The sequence below is a fragment of the Trachypithecus francoisi genome, unplaced genomic scaffold (assembly GCF_009764315.1).
Source record: "Trachypithecus francoisi isolate TF-2019V2 unplaced genomic scaffold, Tfra_2.0 Lachesis_group11, whole genome shotgun sequence".
NCBI lineage: Eukaryota > Metazoa > Chordata > Mammalia > Primates > Cercopithecidae > Trachypithecus > Trachypithecus francoisi.
In genome coordinates, this window is record NW_022681456.1 from 120,716,927 (window position 1) to 120,724,895 (window position 7,969).

Here is a 7,969-nt window from a genome sequence, read left to right on the forward strand (position 1 = left end):
ATATATAGCTGGGTGTAGAATTATAGGGTCCTTGATTACGATGTTTAAATTCTCCTCACAGACAAAGAAAAGCCCAAACCACAGTATGACTAAATTTATTCCTGTCACCTTTATCTCCAGTCTCTTTATTGCTACTTGCATATATCTTATAAATTCTACATTTAATCCAACAAGACAAAATTGTTTTAGTCAGTCAACATTTATTTAGAATTACACACTTATTTTTCATTGTCATTAATTTTTATTGCTCCTTGCATGTTGAACTTTGTATTTTCAGTATTTTTTATTTTATCTGAAAAATGTCATATTCAATTTCTGTTTATGAAGGTTTACTACTCTTTGGAAACACACTGAAGACATGATTCCATTGAATTCCTGCTGCCATATTTTCTGTCAAAATCAGGTGGTATCTAGAATGCAGTTCTTTTCAACATACTCTATCTTCTACCTCTAGCTACTTTTCAGATTTTCTATTGGTCTTTGGTGTCCTGTATTATTTGATGTTAATTTGGTTTTAGTTATCATGCCTGAAGTTGGAGATTACAAAAAATATATGGAGGGATACATTTTATCACTTTTGGAAAAATCCTTGCAACATTTCTCTTGCACAATTTTCTCTCCTCTAATCTGACAGAACTCCAGCAGTACATTAGGTGTTCTGATGGTAGCATCAATGTGTTACCCTCTGGCCTTGTATTTTCCATCTCTTTCTCTCTATGTTTCATTCTGTGTAGCTATCTTCCAATTCACTAATTCTCTCTTCTACTGCATCTAACTGGTTAACTCTGTCTATTGGATTCTCAATATTGATAATTCATGTTTTCAGTCTTATTGCTTTTGTGTTCAGAATAATCTTTTATTCTCCTTCCATAAATCATTTTCCATGGGGAAACTGAAAAAACTACTCTTACCACCATGTTCTTTTAAAAGTGTTTTTGGATTTTTTGTTTTCTGTTTCAGTATGTTAGAAACGAAAATGGTAACAATTTTATTCTTTTCCCAACACTTTGTTCAGAGACTAGAATGAAAGCTTCGTGTTAGAATTTACCTTCAATTTGAAAGAAACTGGAAATGAAGTTGATGTGAGTAGCTTTCTGGAGACAGTAGCTTATCTTTTGCTGGGTCCTCACCATAAACTGTGCTCACAGGGGAACTCAATGAGCAGCACTGAATCTCAGAACATCATTGCAATAGATAAAATATAGTTCATCAGCAACAGCTACATCACTGTATTCCATGAATTAATTTTCACTTTGCTTATGTTGTAGAAACAGTTGCCTGTGCCTTTGAATTCCATCATTATCCAAATGACATAGAGAAGATATGAGGGAGGGCTTACTTCTGTTTGATTTATTTAGGCCTAAAATCCTCTCTTTAGAAATAAGAGCTTGATCATGAAATGGTTTATTTATTTTTCTTATGAAGTGATTTTATTTATACTAAAATCAAAATCTTTTTTATAGTATTCCTTGGATTAGTTTAATATCATCTATAATTGTTTTCTTAAGCAAAGTATTTTAAACTACACTATACCTAACTTTCTAAATCTAAAGTATTCAGCTTGACTTGAACTTTGCTGTTTACTAATATAACTTTCCCATAATGACATCTCTTAGAAATTATATAGATGTTATCCAAATTATGTATGTAAATATTTCAGAAATAAATCATTTACTAAGATACATGTCAATGTAGATGATGTAATAATGATGATGATGTCAGCTAAAAGGGAGAATGTTATTTAATAAATGTGATTTGGGTCTTCTTTTCAAAGTACTAGAGATAAGGGTCATCGGGGAACACTATTATTCTTACTCATGGCTTTACTTTTTTTTTTTTTCATACAGAGTTTCACTCTTGCCACCCAGGCTGCAGTGAAATGGTGTAATCTCGGCTACCTGCAACCCCACCTCCCAGGTTCAATTGATTCTCCTGCCTCAGCCTCCCAAGTAGCTGGGATTACAGGTGCCCACCACTACGCTCAGCTAATTTTTATATTTTTAGTAGACAGTGGGTTTCACTATGTTGGCCAGGCTGGTCTGGAACTCCTGACTTCAGGTGATCCACCAGCCTTGACTTCCAAAGTGCTTGGATTACAGGCATGAGCCATGGTGTTTGGCATGATTCTTATATTATTCTCAGAATCAGGGCTAGAAAAATACCCTCACATAGCATTTCATCAAGAAAAACATAAAACCAACATATATCTAATGATTTACTCGAGACTCACATTCTAAAAATTATGGCAAAAGTGACCTCTAGCAAAGAATACTCTTTTTTTGGCTGTTTAATTTTTTTCCACTTTCATATGAACTTAAATACTCTGTGCACTTATAGAGTGTATAAACTGCATTTCATCTTTTAATAGCATTATTACCAAGTTAAATTCTCTTGACTGCTTATTTACCTTCTCAGCTATGGTCACAAAATCCGGGTGATTTTATTATAGTAGTCAAAGTAGTTACACTAAATATGTTTTATGCCTTAACAAAATTATCTTTCTACTAATTTTTCTCTAATATTCAAAAAATTTGTAGTATCAAAATATTTTTCCTCACACATGTGTACATATGCATGGTGTTATAATCTTTGAATGGTAAAAATATATGTAGAATTATTTGATTTAGGGATAAATTTAGAAAAATTGTCCTGTATATCTAATGTCTGTATTACTATAATTTATTGGAAATTCACTAATTTCTGCCATGTTGAAATGCTGTTATCATAAATAATTAAATAGGAAATAAGAAAAAAAGGTGTCTGGTAAAATACAGATGCTCAAAATCTGATGTTTCCAAGTAAAAATAATATTAAGAGTGTGGACATAGACTTCCTGCTTATCTCTTTCTTTTTTAAATTAATTTAAAGAAAAGTTTAAAATTTTATCTTGGATTTCTTACTATCATAATGCTCTACTCTTCTTTATTCAGCAAAAACTCTAATTGCAATGTCTATAAGAATATGTTTTTTCAGGCTATTTTGTATGCATTCATTTATTATATGTTTCTACTTTTTAAGTATTTTCATTAATGTGTAACATATATATAAAGCAATAAAATCTAAATGTACAGTAAAGAAAAAAATATAGCATTAAGAGTCATGTTACCACATCTTGGTCATAAAATATAATTTGCCAGCAATCCAGACACTCCCCATTTGGGCCTTCCCATTGATATCATTTTCCTTTTGTTTCCTCTATCCCTTCTATCCTAATTGTTATGATAGTCACTCATATGTCTCACTTTAGAATTTTGACAACAATGTAATAAATTGCAATTCACTAAAAATATATTTTTGTATACTTTATATAAATGGAATTATACTGAATCTTTTTTCCATCTTAGTATCTCTCATATCTATGTAGTTCAACTTTGTTCAGTTTCCTTGTTATTTATCTTCTTTGTAAACATGTCTCTCTAATTGGTTCATTTTGATTGTTTTATAGTATTCTATTGTATAAGTGTGCCATAATTTATTCATACTTTTTATCACTGATGGAAATGTAAGAGACTTCTCAACTTTAGCTACTAAAACTCAGTGATATGCATGTGTGTTCGTGTATATTCTGGTAAGAGCACAAATACTGGGTCTTCGAATGTGATCCATCATCTTAATCAGATATTGCCATACTCAAAGTAATTGCACTGATTTACAATCCTGGGAGCAGTGCATGAAAATTCCCATTACTTCATATGCTTTCCAAAATAAGTAACATCAGACTAGTTTTTACAGCTTTATATTTATGTAAAATATTAAACCTAACATTTTATCAGCCTTTTTCTATTATAATTTAAAATGTATCATCTATTTAAAAATTATAACTTTTTAAATTCTATGACTATTTCATGCACATTTATTACTAATGAATTATATATTTGTTCATATTCCTTTACTAGTTTTTCTAATATTTTTTCTTAAAGTTTTAAATACTCTTTTGTTATGAACAAGTGTAATTATACTAGACATATTTCTTTTAACCAAACATTATGTCAAACTACTTTGAGAAAATATGATTCATTAGCAGCATCCTGAAAGGCAAATTTCAGCGTTGTTTAACAACTCCTTAAAAGGACTCAAAGAAAAGGAAGTGTTGAAATATAAAAATAGTCTATAAGCGTAATGAAGTTGCCCATGGGAAAATACAAATTCTACCATTGCTACTATAGGAAAAAAAAAAAAAAAGAGTACTAATAAAGATACCATGTCCGAATTTTTAAAAGGCAGGCCTAATATCAATGGACAAGATTCCGTTCAAGGTCCTGACCTTAATTTTTATGTGCACCTGATTTCTGGTTGTGCAGTAATATTCTTGTTCCTTTTACGTTCTCTGACTGGCTGGGCACAGTGGCTCACGCCTGTCATCCCAGCAGTTTGGGAGACTGAGGCGGGTGGATCACGAGGTCAGGAGATCCAGACCATCTTGATTAACGCGATGGAACCCCCTATCTACCAAAAATACAAATAAATTAGCCAGGCGTGGCGGCAGGCCCCTGTAGTCCCAGCTACTGGAGGGACTGAGGCAGGAGAATGGTGTGAACCCAGGAGGCAGAGCTTGCAGTGAGCTGAGAAGAAAGAAAAAAAATTCTCTGACTAATGTCAAAACGGAAAGCACTGGGGCATTCTATTGAATGAGTTCCAGGCTGTCTTAATGGAAAACAAGACAATTTCCAAAACAGTTCAAATTTACTCCTATTCAAATAATATGCCCTTGTCATAAGACAAAATATTTCATACTGATGTTGAAATGAAAGCTGAATTCTCATTTGCTAGCATGTAAATCAGATCATATTCTTATTCATCATTTTGTAATTTTTTCCTTGTTTAAACTCTCCATAATTTGTATTCACAACAGCAGTTGTTAAGGAAATTTTCTATTCTAATACATAAACCATACATCAGATGCCTACACTGTTATATGTAGCTTGGTCAAAACTAGAATCATGACCACTGTTGATTCATTTTTTCAATGCCAGATTTAGTGAATCCCAACTTTTCCTACCAAAAGCATGCAAAGTTTTCTTGGGAAGCCCAGGAAGGCCAATATTCCTTAAAATCTGGTTGCTGCTAACTAATACTTTTGTATAACTTATTGTTAACATGCTCATTAACACAAACACGTACACACACACACACACACACACGTACATACCACTCATGGTTGGGAAAAATTACTGTCGTATAATTACTAAAATGAAAAAATAGTTTTGTTACTCGGGCTTTTCAGTGCATTTTCAATGTTTATCAAACTTAATCTCTCATACTTATGCCTTTTACTAAGTTATTCTCTTGAGCCTAATACTTCAATATTATTTAATTAAAATATTCAGCAATTTTATAACTATTCCTTGGGCACTTAAAAATGTTTTCCATTGAAGAGTCCACATTTCTCTGTGTATAAATATTCAGTTTTATTTTCCTCAATACAATTTATTTTTGATTACTTAATGGTTTAAGATGAATAAATGTTAAAATCAGTCTCCCATCTTGGATTTTATTTCTTTTCCGTTTTTATAGTATAATGGTTTCTAAGAGGGGATCTTGGAGTCGCACTGCCAGGACAGGAAACCAGATTCCTGGCTTGGTAAACCTATGATCTGAGACTCCATTTTACAACTACTCCCTGCCTCAGTGCCCTCACCTATAAAAAGCAGATGGTAGGCCGGTGGAGTGGCTCAGGCCTGTGATCCCAGCACTTTGGAGGGTCGAGGCAGGTGGATCACATGAGGTCAGGAGTTCGAAACCAGCATGGCCAATACGATGAAACCCTGTATCCACTAGAAATGCAAAAATTAGCCAGGTGTGGTGGTGCACGCCTATAATCCCAGCTACTCAGGTGGCTGCACCAGGAGCCAGGAGGTGAAGCTTGTAGGTAATCGAAATCACACCACTGCACTTCAGCCTGGGAGACAGAGCAAGACTCCATCTCAAAAAACAAACAACAAGGCCGGGCGCGGTGGCTCAAGCCTGTAATCCCAGCACTTTGGGAGGCCGAGACGGGCGGATCACGAGGTCAGGAAATCGAGGCTAATACGCTGAAACCCCGTCTCTACTAAAAATACAAAAACTAGCCGGGCGAGGTGGCTGGCGCCTGTAGTCCCAGCTACTCGGGAGGCTGAGGCAGGAGAATGGCGTAAACCCGGAAGGCAGAGCTTGCAGTGAGCTGAGATCTGGCCACTGCACTCCAGTCCGGGCGACAGAGCGAGACTCCGTCTCAAAAAAAAACAAAAAACAAACAAAAAAAACAACCAAAAAAGATAATAACAAAACTGTCTTTGGTTAGTTTTCTTAGGAGTTAATATACTATTCGTATAACTACTTTCCATTTTACCTGTTTGCTCTAGGCAAGAACCAAAGATTGTTAATTTTGGATTTAATCCCATTTTACTTGATATTTAAGACACCAGAGAGAAATTACATTTCTTTTTTCTTCTTCTTCTGAGTCAGAATCTCCCTCTGTTACCCAGCCTGGAGTACAGTGGCAAGATCATAGTCCACTGCAGCCTTAGGTGCCTGGGCTCAAGCATTCCTCCTGCCTCAGCTTCCCAAGTATTTGGAACTATAGGCATGCACCACCATGCTAGCTAATTTTTTTAAAAATATTTTGTGGAGATGGAGTTTCCATATGCAGCACAGGGAACTCCTGCTCTCAACTGATCCTCCCACCTTGGCCTCCCAAAGAACTAGCACTACAGGCAGGAGCCATCACATCCAGCCTGCAGTGGGAGTGCTTGAAGGTCAGAAGCTACCTAGAGCTTCAGCTCATGTCCATCCCAAGGCGGATGTAATCAGTTTGTAGTTATTACCTCTTCCTGAATGTGTAATTGAAGTGGATATCTAAGGCAGCTAGCAGGACTGTCACATTCTTCCTGAACTGTAGAGTAAGGGACATTATTATAGCAGGACCAACAGGAAGCCTCTGAAATTCTCCACTACTGGCAACACAATATATAGTATATAATAACCACATTCCCTAAGGAATGGAATTGGTCACTGCCATGACAAAACACTTGCAAGTTACAGGGATGGTAGTCTCTTTATATCCCTATTCACTTAACCTATCTGGCCTCTACCAAAACTAGATGGATTACAAAATACATGCAGATTACCATAAACTTAAAACAACACTCACAAATGCTTTCCAGGATATGCTATCTTCACTGAGCAGAGCTTAGCTTTTGGTACTTTTTACGGGGCTCGTGATGTGGTGAATGTTTCTTAATCTACACCTAGTAAGATGGAAAATCAAAACAATTTGCCTTGTATTAAGAATAACAGCACTGCTTCACTGTTTTATGTCAGAGCTCTGTCCTTCTGTTCTCAGTTTAATTTACAATTTTTAAAACATCGACCTAATTTAATATATTAATAATATTAAGACTAGGCCCTGTGGCACACGACTGTAATCCAAGCATTTCTGGAGGCTCACACGGGTGGATCACTTGAGGCCACGAGTTTGAGACCAGCATGGGAAACATGGTGAAATCCTAATCCTCCAGAAAATACAAAAATTAGCCAGGCGTGGTGGTGTTCCCCTGCAGTCCCAGCTGCTAGCAATGCGGAGGTGGGAGAATCACTGGAGCCAGAAGGTTGAGGCTATAATGAGCTTTGATCCTGCCACTGCACTCCAGCCTCAAGGACAGAATGAGAACCTGTTCAAATTAATGACAATAATAATAATATATTAGTTGGTACAATAATGAGGAAATGACAAGTTTCTTAAATACAATAAAATACCCTAATGTTGAATGGAAGGAAAATACCAAAAGAAAATAAAAAAACCTGAGAAGATTCAGGGACCTACAACATAGGTGATGTTTTAAAGCATTCAGTGTTCCTAGACCACATGTCAAAACAATCTTTTTTTTAAAGTAAATGGCATGTTGCTGTCTCCATATATTTCCTATTACTACAAAAGAGACACACTGTTTTGGGTGTCTACTGGAATTTCGGAGCCAACATATTCCACATT